Source organism: Schistocerca piceifrons, chromosome 3 (genome assembly GCF_021461385.2).
Source record: "Schistocerca piceifrons isolate TAMUIC-IGC-003096 chromosome 3, iqSchPice1.1, whole genome shotgun sequence".
Classification (NCBI taxonomy): domain Eukaryota; kingdom Metazoa; phylum Arthropoda; class Insecta; order Orthoptera; family Acrididae; genus Schistocerca; species Schistocerca piceifrons.
The window spans coordinates 63,110,531-63,125,183 of record NC_060140.1 but is presented as its reverse complement, the minus strand read 5'-3'; positions in this window follow the sequence as shown (position 1 = coordinate 63,125,183).

The window sequence follows — 14,653 nt, the reverse complement described above, 5'->3', positions numbered from 1 at the left end:
AAAAGCTAGTACATCATTATGGAATGTGAGCTCTTACTTTTTTTTAGTTTTTAATGTCGCACTATGTCGTTTTTGAATGGAGTCTTTCAGCTGCGGCGTGCGTGAGCGCGTGCGTGCGTGAGCGCGTGCGTGCGTGTGTGTGTGTGTGTGTGTGTGTGTGTGTGTGTGTGTGTGTGTGTGTGTGTAAAAATGTACCTGGTCTCTTGCGCAGCTCCACCGTTCATGCTCCTTGAACTCCTTTAAGTTTCGATTTTTATTTTTTATTTTTTTCGTTTAAAGTATATCCTGTCAAAAAATGGTTCAAATGGCTCTGAGAACTATGGGACTTAACATCTGAAGTCATCAGTCCCCTAGAACGTAGAACTACTTAAACCTAACTAACCTAAGGACATCTCACACATCCATGCCCGAGGCAGGATTCGAGCCTGCAACCGTAGCAGCAGCGCGGTTCCGGGCTAAATCCTGTCAATTACATTCGTTTTACATGTTGTTCGCCATGAGGACAATCATAGTTGCAAACTCTGAAGGAAGTACAGTACTAATGTATTTCTTTATAGATTCGAAACTTACTTTATTGGCTCAAAACTCCAGTACTGAGTGACGGGAGTTTGCGGGATCATGTTTCTTTTACCTCAGACGTGTTGCTTGTAGGTCATTTTGTTACGGTATTTATTATCGGTACAACTACAATGTACGTAGCGTGGCTTCTCCTTTCGATCAGAATGACTTTTAATTGTACATTTCCAAGCACTTCTCTTTTCCACGTTATTTTAGAACAGAGAGAACTACAGCAATGCATGTCACACTTTCTACCCCAATCCAATTACTCCCCTGGACTTGATATAATATAGTACTATCCTGACACAGAGACACAGGATATACCAGTCTGTAATTAAAGAGAAAAATCTGTGCATGACGACTGTGTACGTCGAGTGATATTGTTAACGTTTTCTTTCATTTTCTCCTATTTCTTCTCACTCTTGAGCATCTCAGAATGCCAGCAGTCAAGTGTTGTATCCATAGACATCAAACGATTAGTATTTGTCACTCGGTATCGGTACCTTAACTCCTTGAGTTCCCATTCGCACAGACTCCCGAACTACTTTAGTCATTAGCACCACTATACTGTGTATCTAATCCAAAACATGAGGCGGCTTTCTCTTTACTGCGATGTCGGATATAAAATGGTTCAAATGGCTCTGAGCACTATGGGACTTAACATCTGAGGTCATCAGTCACCTAGAACTTGTTGTTGTTGTTGTGGTCTTCAGTCCTGAGACTGGTTTGATGCAGCTCTCCATGCTACTCTATCCTGTGCAAGCTTTTTCATCTCCCAGTACCTACTGCAACCTACATCCTTCTGAAGCTGCTTAGTGTATTCATCTCTTGGTCTCCCTCTACGATTTTTACCCTCCACGCTGCCCTCCAATACTAAATTGGTGATCCCTTGATGCCTCAGAACATGTCCTACCAACCGATCCCTTCTTCTGGTCAAGTTGTGCCACAAACTTCTCTTCTCCCCAATCCTATTCAATACTTCCTCATTAGTTATGTGATCTACCCATCTAATCTTCAGCATTCTTCTGTAGCACCACATTTCGAAAGCTTCTATTCTCTTCTTGTCCAAACTATTTATCGTCCATGTTTCACTTCCATACATGGCTACACTCCATACGAATACTTTCAGAAATGACTTCCTGACACTTAAATCAATACTGGATGTTAACAAATTTCTCTTTTTCAGAAACGCTTTCCTTGCCATTGCCAGCCTACATTTTATATCCTCTCTACTTCGACCATCATCAGTTATTTTGCTCCCCAAATAGCAAAACTCCTTTACTACTTTAAGTGCCTCATTCCCTAATCTAATTCCCTCAGCATCAGCCGACTTAATTAGACTACATTCCATTATCCTTGTTTTGCTTTTGTTGATGTTCATCTTATATCCTCCTTTCAAGACACTGTCCATTCCATTCAACTGTTCTTCCAAGTCCTTTGCTGTCTCTGACAGAATTACAATGTCATCGGCGAACCTCAAAGTTTTTATTTCTTCTCCATGAATTTTAATACCTACTCCGAATTTTTCTTTTGTTTCCTTTACTGCTTGCTCAATATACAGATTGAACAACATCGGGGAGAGGCTACAACCCTGTCTCACTCCTTTCCCAACCACTGCTTCCCTTTCATGTCCCTCGACTCTTATAACTGCCATCTGGTTTCTGTACAAATTGTAAATAGCCTTTCGCTCCCTGTATTTTACCCCTGCCACCTTTAGAATTTGAAAGAGAGTATTCCAGTCAACATTGTCAAAAGCTTTCTCTAAGTCTACAAATGCTAGAAACGTAGGTTTGCCTTTCCTTAATCTTTCTTCTAAGATACCCTAGAACTTAGAACTACTTAAACCTAACTAACCTAAGGACATCACACACATCCATGCCCGAGGCAGGACATCGAACCTGCGACCGTAGCGGTCGCGCGGTTCCAGACTGGATGTCGGATATAATCTCATAAATGCGCTATGAGCCACCGAGACTTCTTATTAAGTAGTTACCGTACTGTTTCATTTATTCAACTTTCACACAACGCCTTGTTTTATTTATCTTTTCATATTAAGAAGTGTACTTGTACTGGAACTATTAGTATACAGTATATCCCTTTTACACATTTTAATCTAAGTATGAATATTATTGTTAAATATTGTTTATATATCATGTTGTACTGCTAGACACTCACGCTAGCCACGTGAAACAGTTTTAATTAAGGACTATGAATATCCTATCGCACTGAATCTGTGATACTGGACACCACCGCCCTGTACCGGTTACAGCTCGACTTTGCCCAAGTACAGGCCCAAGGCCAAGGCCAGTTGTTCATGTACGAGCATGTACAAAGCATTTGATGTTGATACTCGTATCAGAATATTCTTAATGGTACCGGTATATCATAGCCACGTTATACTTATTATATACCGTTTTCTTAGAGTTTTCTATAGTCTCAGCCATGAGTAAGTAGAAGCTGTTAAAATGCTATTTCAATATTTTATGTATAATGTATAGCTAAAAATAGTCCAGTTACGATTTGAATTACCCATTGTCATCTGATTATGGCAATCAGCCAAAACGAGTCATATTGTGAATTATACAGTGTGTATCATTCGATTTGGCATATCTATATTTCTGAAATTGATGAACATATGGCCGGCCATTGTAGCCGTGCGGTTCTAGGCACTTCGTCCGGAACCGCGTTGCTGCCTCAGGCATGGATGTGTGTGATGTCCTTAGGTTAGGTTTAAGTAGTTCTAAGTCTAGGGGATTGATGACCTCAGATGTTAAGTCCCATAGTGCTCAGAGCCATTTGAACCATTTTTGAATGAATGTATGCAATGAATTTTGTTTTTTGATGAACGTGAAACTCCAAAATATTTTTCTCATATCCTTTCATAGGTGTTCTGTATGCCCCCTTGAGATGAATGGCATACGTCGATGCGGTATTCAAATCGTTCCCACACTGCAGCGAGCATGTCTTGAGTTACAGCTTCCACAGCTGCTGATCTACATCTACATACATACTCCGCAATCCACCATACGATGCGTGGCGGAGGGTACCTCGTACCACAACTAGCATCGTCTCTCCCTGTTCCACTCCCAAACAGAACGAGGGAAAAATGACTGCCTATATGCCTCTGTACGAGCCCTAATCTCTCTTATCTTATCTTTGTGGTATTTCCGCGAAATATAAGTTGGCGGCAGTAAAATTGTACTGCAGTCAGCCTCAAATTCTGGTCCTCTAAATTTCCTCAGTAGCGATTCACGAAAAGAACGCCGCCTTTCCTCTAGGGACTCCCACCCGAGTTCCTGAAGCATTCCCGTAACACTCGTGTGATGATCAAACCTACCAGTAACAAATCTAGCAGCCAGCCTCTGAATTGCTTCTATGTCCTCCCTCAATCCGACCTGATATGGATCTCAGATGCTCCAGCAATACTCAAGAATAGGTCGCAGTAGTGTTTTATAAGCAGTCTCCTTTACAGATGAACAACATCTTCTCAAAATTCTACCAATGAACTGAAGACGACTATCCGCCTTCCCCACCACTGCCATTACATGCTTGTCCCACTTCATATCACTCTGCAATGTTACGCCCAAATATTTAATCGACGTGACTGTGTCAAGCTCTACACTACTAATGGACTATTCAAATATTACGGGATTCTTTTTCCTATTCATCTGCATTAATTTACATTTATCTATATTTAGAGTTAGCTGCCATTCTTTACATCAATCACAAAACCTGTCCAATTCATCTTGTATCCTCCTACAGTCACTCAACGACGACACCTTCCCCTACACCACAGCATCATCAGCAAACAGCCGCGCATTGCTATCCACCCTATCCAAAAGACCATTTATGTAGATAAAAAACAACAGCGGACCTATCACACTTCCCTGGGGCGCTCCAGATGATACCCTCACCTCCGATGAACACTCACCATCGAGGACAACGTACTGGGTTCTATTACTTATGAGAGGACTCAGTTCATTCATTTTTGTCGGTAATGGAGGAATATAAACAGAGTCTTTTATAAACCCCCCACAAGAAATTTTTGTGTTAGCAGAAGAGCCAACACCGTGTTACGAGTGGAGGCCGAAATGCACGCGTATTATCTCACGCAGGCTGGCATGAGGAGAGAACTATACTGGCGTGAGGTCTGGAACATTACAAGGAATGAGAATTCAGAAAGCGGACGTAATTAGTTTGATACTTCACTTTAATCCATTAATGATGAACGTCGCTCTTGACGGTACTTGATTCACAATATTATCTGTTCAGAATACATTCTTGAAGTAATTATAGTAACCGAATATGGCGCCTTGCTAGGTCGTAGCAAATGACGTACCTGAAGGCTATGTCAAACTGTCGTCTCTGCAATTGAGAGCGTATGTAGACAGTGAACCATCGCTAGCAAAGTCGGCTGTACAACTGAGGCGAGTGCTAGGGAGTCTCTCTAGACCAGACCTGCCGTGTGGCGGCGCTCGGTCTGCAATCACTGATAGGGACGACACGCGGGTCCGACGTATACTAACGAACCGCGGCCGATTTAAAGGCTACCACCTGGCAAGTGTGGTGTCTGGCGGTGACACCACAGAAATAATCACATACGGTCAGGTCCGGCGACCTTGCAGGCCAGTAATGTGGGGCTAAATCATTTGGTCAAGTGCGTCCAGTGATCATTTGGTTTAGAAACTCCCGCACTTCCAGAGTGGCGGCGCCCCATCCTCATCCTATTGCTAAATGAAGTTCGAATCAGTCTCCAACTGTGGGAAAATAAAGTTCTCAAGCACATCCAGACACAAGTTCGAATCAGTCTCCAACTGTGGGAAAATAAAGTTCTCAAGCACATCCAGACATGTCCTTCTTGTAACAGTGTTATCGGCAAATAAAAATGGACCATAGACCTTTTCCCTTGAAACTGCACGAAACACATTACATATTGGAGAGTCCCTCTCTATACAACTTCATGTTGTTGTTCCGTACCCCATATTCTCACATTATGACGTTTCGCTTTTCCTTTTAAATGGAATTTTGCCTCGTCACTAAACACTAAGCGTGGAAGAAAATGTCATCCTCCATCTTGCCAAGAACGCAATTACAGAACTCCACACGTTGTTGTTTGTCACATTCACGAAGAGCTTTCAGTAGCTGAATTTTGTATGGTTTCACGTTTAAACGTCGACGCAACACACGCCAGACAGACTTCGGGAGCATTCTGAGTTGTCGAGCTGCACGGTGAACGGATTCTGCGGACTCGTGAAACTCGAAAGTTTGTACTTTCCAACAGTGTGTCGTTCACATACACATCTCAAACAACATAATTTTTTAATTGGATTAATCTTTTTGCTGCACACTGTATAATATTGTGCAATCATGTCGGACCATTATGAATAAAGTGCCCAATATGAACGAGGAATAGGTTGCTACGGTTTTTAATTGATGTATACTGAGTGCCAGCTCTACCCTGTAAGGCAACAGTTAGGCTCCAGCGTAGCATTTAAAACTTAATGATCAGGGAGAGGGTGGGCATAATTTGGTGCAGACTCATAAAATTCCAACAAATCTCGTTCTTTACACACTTCTGTTGTCAGCATGTTAGCAATACTACTGCAGCGACACAGGCGCGCACGCTGAGGTACCAACCCATTCCACGACGTTCTTCATCAGCAATTGAACTGGTACGCACGCACGCACGAAAGCGCGCGCGCTGAGAGCGTTCTTACCCTTCCTCTTTTCCTCCCTCAATGTAGTAGATTTTTGTCCCCAATGTCAATGGTTTATAGCACCTCTGTCTCACCTGTTTATTCATACACCTAACAACTTAATACTGCTAGTTTTCTACAGTCTATTAAAGCGCTACTGTATGATTATATTCTAGTACTTTTTCAGGAGATTTATGGAGAGCTGAAGTATTTGGATGATGATCTAGGTTACTCATGGATAGGTCCATAGCAGACACCCTTGCATCCAAGAAAGGTTCATAGTTCCATAACACTGAGATATTTAAAATTATGACTGACATTGCTGGGGACCGATGACCGTAGCAGTCTGGTCCCTTTAATCCCCACAACCAACCAACCAACCATTGCTGAACAGTAAAGTAAATATTCATAGTATAAACTACTCTTATATTTCCATTGTAGTCTTTATAGAAGTAGCTGGAATACAATATATGTACACAGTTTTCAGGCCAATTTTAGAGGGATCTGTAAATACTTTTTAACAGAAAAGTTAACATTATTCATGTTGATGTGTGTGGCTATATAACTATCTCTTGGGCTTTACAAGGAAAACTACTATCTCTGACAAACTTGCCTCAACACTGTGTTGGAGTACACAAACTTCTAATTTTGATACTCTTTTAGTTACTAATTGTTCTGCAGTTCCTCTTTTGTGCAATTACAACTTGTAAATTGTTACATTATCCATAAAAACAGTGCAAGACAGTATACAATTAGGATCTATTTTTTACGGGATGGGGACAACAAAAGCTCTTTCACTCACACAGGTTTCCAAAAAAGCAAAAGCTGGTCTTTGATACTTTCAAATGTTTTTTTTATTGGTACTGTGTGCAATAGTGAGTTACCTGGAAATGAGTAATAATCCCTCTGATGTTTTTTAATTAGGCATTCATCATACATGTCTCCATTTCTATTGCTAAGATAATTGCACTTGCTGGCTATACAACATTTAGACAAATATTAGCTACAGTTTTGAAATTTAACTAAACTCCAAAAAAACTTCTCTGTTCATGGTGTCATCACTAAATTTATCCACACAGATGCAGTTCCCAAAGTCTTGAAGCTACACTTAATACAGCTGTATCCAAATGCTGTTACATCTATAGTAGAGTTGACAAAAGATCATCAGTGGCAGCACTGTTGTCAGCTTTCTACTTTGAAAACAGAAGTAGTCAATACTTCTGTGACACCAATGAGGCATTGGCTTAAGACATATGCAAAACTGCATTACCTGATTAAATGAGAGGCCTGCACCAAGCCCACTGCCACTGTCGGGGACATTTAACCAACTCTGCTGCAAATGCCTTTTCATGAGCTTGTTTCCATGGGTGTGCCCTGGATCTGAGTTAGAGGAGGGAGGGGGAGGAGGCAATGGCTCAGCTTCATCAACGGTGGAGGAAGCAAAGCACAGTTTCTTACAAAATAAAATTCGAAACTAAAACTGTGTCCTGGGCAGGGACTCAAAGCAGGAACCTTGCAATTTGCACACAATGTTCTTTACAATTGAGCTTTTTAACTGAAAACCTCTTATTTTGTTGAAATGCAATTAACGGCAAAGTTATCCTGATGTTGATGCAAAGATGAACCGCTATCAATTAACACATCCCTGACATTGATACAAAGATTAAGCACTATCAATCAATACATCCTTCACATTACTTACATTCAGCAAAGAATGTTTTTTACAGAATCAACCGACCTTAACTTTTTCTTGCAGAACATTGTCTGTGCTATGTTTGAATTGGTTTTAGGTATAAATCAGGAAAATTAAATGGCAGAATTGTGACAAGTGTCACAGGATATTGCGTAAAAATGAACATGTGATATTTATTTAATGATATGAATGATTTGTTCAAACTTGTCAGTGTCAGATTTATATTACTGTTCAACTCTATTGTAGGTGAAAGTGATTTGTCCAAATTTTTGTTCACAAAACTGTATAAATAATAAAATTAGAATGTGAAATACAACACACATTTTCTTTGCCTTCAAAACAAAGTCCAACGTTACACCGAACAATGCCTTTTTCTCTCGGCTGTCTTACATGGAGTCTCAAAACATCTTACATCTTGCATCTTCATAATTTTACAAGATTTTCGCAACTGTCTTATTCCAGCAGGTGATTGTGAATTTGGTCATTTTTAGTTCTCCACCTGTCTCAAGAAATATTGGATAATTGTACACTGATGATTCACATCTGGCTTCTAAGGCATGATGCCATCCAATTGGTAAAATCTCTGTCTGCAAAAGAGTAATGACGTTCTGGCTTTGTGTTTTGGCCCCACACAATTTTTACCAACTGTCAGAAAGTTTCAAAACTGCAAGGTGAAATATCCAGTCTGTAAGCTCAAAACTACTGAAAATGATAAAAGAGGCGATCATATCATGTCTCAAGGAGGAAGCCTCAACATTTGCCTCTGGATAGGAACATGTGTAAGAACTGTGGCCAAAGTTTGAAAGAATAGTTACCATGTTCTGAATACATGTGTGTGTGTGTAGTAGTATAGTTCATGATGAGAGGGACCCTCATAGTACAGAATCACAGTAAATAAACTTCCAAAGAAATAGTGCCTGCTGCATAATGGGCATGATATAAAGCTTAATGTAGAGTGAGACTGAATGAAACATTTGTGGCTGTCAATAGGGGAATGCATAAAATCCTTCAACAATTTCCATAACAATCTTAACAAAAGATCTGACAAAACCCAAATAGATTATGGTCTTTGTAAGAGCTGTCAGTGGCACAAAAAATATTGTCCAGACACTAATGGATGACAGGGAAGCTGGTAGAAACACATAAGCAGATGTGCTGTATTAAATTTTCAAATGTTCCTCTATTAAGAAAGATACAGAAGTACTGTCTCAGCTTACTTCTCACACCACTCCAAAGATGAGTGGTGCAGATGTTACTGCCAACAGCATTAAAGAATAGCTAAAATTAAATAAGGCTCAAGGGCCTGGTGGCATTCCTGTCAGATTCTATGCAGAATTTGCAGCTGAAATGGCTTCCACTTTAAGCATAATATGCTGTACATCTGTTGACCAAAAAACTGTGCACATTGACAGGAAAATGGCACAGGTCACACTTGTTTGCAGGACGGATAACAGAGGTGATCCACAGAACTATTGTTCAATAGACTTGACATTCATTTGATGCAGATACTTAGAACATATTCTGAACTAAAATATTATGTTACCTCAAACAAACTGACCTCCTCCATACCACCCCCCCCATGGATTCCAAAAACATTGATTGTGTAAAACCCAACGGGTACTTTTCTCACATTACCTTAAATGTATGGATTAACAAAAGAAGATGGATGAAGTATTTCTTGACTTCTGAAAAGCATTTGACTCAGTACCTCACCTATGTTTTTAACAAAACTATGATTATATAGGTTATCAAACAAGATTTGTGAGTATATTGAGGATTTCTTTAGTAAGAAGGGTGTAGAATGTTATCTTGGATAGGGAGACAACAGAAATTAAGAGGCATGTGCTGGGATCCTTGTTCATGTAGGCAGTCAATATTAACACTATCTTCAGACTTTCTGAAGATGATAAATCACTTTTAATGAAGTACTACCTGTAGAAAAGAAAACCCACAGAAATATTTAGCTCTTGATGAGATTTGAAAGTGGTGCAAATACTAGCAACTTTATTTAAATGTACATAAATGTAAACACATGCAGTTCACAAGACAAAAACACCCAGTGATGTATGTCTGCATTATCACCGATTCACAATAAGAATCGGTCAAATGCTACAAAGCCTGGATGTAGCTATTTGTGGAGATATGAAATAGAATGATCACACAGGCTCCATCACAGGTAAGACATTGGCTGGATACTGGGAATACGCAATCTGCAAAGGACATTGCTTACAAATCACTTGTACATACTACTTCAGAAGATTGCTGAAGTGTCTAGGACTGTCATACCAATAGGACTAACAGGGAAAGTTGAATGTATATGAAGAAGGGTGGCACAAATGGTCACAGGTTTGTTTAACTCATGGAAATGCTGAAAAACCTGAATTGGCAGATGCTTTAAGACAAAGGTCAATTATCACATGAAAGTGTACTTACAAAGTTTCAAGAACCACTATTAAGTGAATAATCTAGTAATATTCATCATCCCCTATGTATCACTGCCATAAGGGCAATGGAGGCCATATTAGATTAATTAGAGCATGCACAGAGATGTCATGCATTAATTCTTTCCATGGCCCTTAAGCAATTCGAATGGGAGGAAAACTTAACAAGAGGTACCTTGCTAAGTACACTCTGCCATGTGCTTCACAATGGTTTGCAGAGTATGCCTATAAAGGGAGGAAGATTCCAGGTGCCATGAATAGTAAACAGACAATGAGAAACTGTTCTCCACGGTGTAGGGCGGAATTTTAGGTTGGGTAGACCTTATTTCAAGACCAAGTCCAGAAAATCATAAACCTGCTGAAGAAGTTGGTCTATGAATCCTAGTACAGGAAAGAACTGAATAACAAGGGAGGCACAGGTTTTAGAGGGATCAGCAAGTGCCTATACTCCTTACTGAAGTGAGCCAGAAAATCTGACTGATCTGTGTCGGGTGAATCAATTACGTGCAGTGAAAGCAGAAGAAAAAGGAACTAAGATTAGGCTTTATCATCTTGTTATGATCTCACTAGTGACTGAGCAAATGCTCAGATATGACAGTATCAGTTATGTCTGGTCTAAGGAAAACTCCTGACACTGCGCTTTTAACAATTAGGGAAACTGCGAAAAACTTAAATCTGAATAGATGGGAATGGATCTGAAACCTACACCTCCCAGAAGTCAATTCATGGCATTAAGCAGACCACTTCATTCAATAGTGAAGCTACACATGTCAGTGGTGTATATATGTTGTATGTCTGCATTCGAGTAGATACATTTGGCCTGTAGGCTAATCCTGTAAGGGAAGGAACATTCCACGACTGCACAAAGGAAACTGCCTAAGTCTAAGAACTGCTGTTTATTAATTTGCCTTATGTGCACCAAAGATTGTAGCTGGCTTTTATGAAGGCAGATATCAGCATCAAAGAAAGTGATGCAAGTCCAAAACAGACCATGACAAATTAATTTTAATTTTAGTACATTTGTTGGACTGGTCTTTTACACAGAAGATCTATAAATATTCGTTGCCCACAGCAAGCACATAAATATTAATTTTATAAACTCAGACACCCCTTTTTTTTTTTGCTGCAAATGTGTTTGGAGATCCCAAGAATTTTATTCATTTGTGTTTCCATCTGCAACTTTTTCATTTACTCACGTAGCTAATACAAAACGCTTATTATTAAACTTTTGCTACATGAGTGACTATAGATGTATAATTATTTTTGCGTATGGGTACCCAACTCTACAGGAATGATTTTCAGACTGTGTGTTGCAGGTTTTCCATTGCCAGTGGTGTTTGTATCACAATTTGGTACGGTACTGTAGGGTTGAAACGCAGGAATTAGTGTGGATTACAGTTGCAGACAGTCAACATGTGTGTGGATAAGGTGAGCAGGGCTTTAGTAGTAAAGCTCGTTCATCAAAACAACAGCACTAATGCTGCTACTCTTCGCAACAATGCATTAAAAGAGTAAGGAGAGGTCATCTTTCCACACTAGAGTTGGAGGCCACGATTCAGACATTCGAATTTACTGATGATTTGGGAACTGTTCCCGGGAGCCAAGATCCAATTGCACCATAAATTGTTGTTGAAATTACTGTTGCCACGGATGAGAATCTGGACGCAAAGTGCGATCTTCACGCAGTGCACTGTGTCAAGATCCTTGAACATTTCATGGCCCACCATTTGAAAGGTGTTGCAAACAATTGTGAAATGGAATCTCCAATGTGGTTCCAGGCTGTCATGGATACAGGTGGTCTGTCACACGGGGCAAAAATTTATAACCTGTAATGTAAACAAGGTACACAAATAACAAATATTACCCTCACATGAAATGTGTTTCTTTCAATTATTTACTTATTTCTCTTCCACATGTCCTTACAAATGTTTCCACTAAGTTTCATTGTCTTGCAATCACTCATTTTTCATGGGAGCCTCTCAAGTAGCACAAGTTTAATTATAACCATCCTGTATTTCACCTCCTTGAACACAATTTACACAGAATTTTGCTGTCTTATATGAAAGAATGAAGTAAAATTCATGTCGTGACAAAAACGTATCTTTATAATCGAACAATATAATGAAAAGGAGACTTGCTGCTCACCTTATGGTGGAGGCACTAAGTTGTAGATATGCACAACACGAAGATTGTCACAAATAAGCTTTCAGCCAACAAGGCCTTTGTCTGGATTTTCCATGGTTTGATTATTTTCCTAAGTATTTTTTCTACAGTTTAAACTGAATGTTTTACACTATCAGTCATTGTGAACTCGGGATTATATGTATCAGTTACGGTTTCATCTTTGTCATCAAATAATTGCAGCATTTGCATAACGTCTATTTCTGTGCAGCTAATCTTTTGGATAACTTTTAAGTAGTGGGCTATTATCATTGTGACTATAATCAGCAATATCTGCAAAAAATACCAAAATTTTATTATGACTATCATGGTAATATATGTTACCTGTAAATAGTTTTTAAACTCAGTACAAAAGAATAACAAGCGCTTCCCGGACATAAAACATCTGATCCTTCAGGCCTACTAAATTTGGTTCTTACATTCACCAAAGTGAACATCAGACTGCAACTGCACAGTAGTTTCTCAAAACAATTGCCTAATGTCATCAAATGTTACAGAAACTCACGTGTCATCATCTGCCTTCCTGTCTCTTGTCAGCACACTGCAGTGTCTCAACTGTATTTCTTCCCCATCACAGCTGCCACTACTTCCAAAATTTCAAGCAAAATTCCATAGTGGTGAGAAAAAGGAAACAGTTTTACTGCATTGTCAATACAGATTTGTATTCTTTCCTGTGCATGTATACACTTAGTACCCGAACAAGCATTATATATGACACTTTACCACATATCACAACATGTTTAATTACAAATTCCAGAGCTAGCTGCTGTTTCATACAGCCCGTAAAGTTCCAGGTAATTTCACGTTTTGTCATTCCTCTATAGCCTTTGGCAATTATATTATGAAAGCCTGGGTTCTCACATCCTAACTACACTGAAATTGCACTACAACAGAGGATCTGAAATGGAAAAGTTGGGAGGACTATCTTACACAATTCTTAATGTTCCAACAATTGCTCATCTGTGAAATTATACAATATCTAGTCTCATACTCCTTTGATTCCTGTCACGCAGGCATAGTCATTGGCTTGTGACCTGAACATGATGCAGTATAGCAGCTACAGTAGTGAAAATTTAATTCTACATCCCATTAACACGAGGCAGATGACACACACACACACACACACACACACACACACACACACACACACACACACACTGTGTATAACTTTGAAGCACCAGCTCTTCTCCTATTTACCATTCAAAACAACTGCAGTATACCATGAAAAACATAGGACTCTAAACTGAGAGCATCAGCACTGTATTTCAGTTGGTGTGCTCCAGTGAATGACTATATCAAATACAGTTAGTCCACACTACAGTTAGTGAAATAAACCTAACTGTGGTTTAGTCCAAAATTCTACCACTGTTTCAAAACTGCTTACTGGAGAGGTCCTGTTAAGAATCAATTTCTTTTATAGCTGCTAATCAAACCTCTTACTATTTATTATCCTGTGTTTTTGTATTCATATACAGCACTATTCACCTTTTTCAGTGGCAAAATTAAAATTTAAAACTGTGTTGTGCTATGAGGTGAAGCTCAGATGCTGGAGCAAAAATTTAAAATTCACTTTCAATTTCTAGATTGGTATACAAGTTACATAATTTAGTGTACATTGTCCCAGAAAGTACGTTATACAGGGTGTTACAAAAAGGTACGGCCAAACTTTCAGGAAACATTCCACACACTCAAATAAAGAAAAGATGTTATGTGGACATGTGTCCGGAAATGCTTAATTTCCATGTTAGAGCTCATTTTAGTTTCGTCAGTATGTATTGTACTTCCTCGATTCACTGCCAATTGGCCCAATTGCAGGAAGGTAATGTTTACTTCGGTGCTTGTGTTGACATGCAACTCATTGCTCTAGAGTACTAGCATCAAGCACATCAGTATGTAGCATCAACAGGTTAGTGTTCATCACAAACGTAGTTTTGCAGTCAGTGCAATGTTTACAAATGCGGAGTTGGCAGATGCCCATTTGATGTATGGATTAGCACGGGGCAATAGCCGTGGTGCGGTACATTTGTATCGAGACAGATTTCCAGAACGAAGGTGTCCCGACAGGAAGACGTTCGAAGCAATTG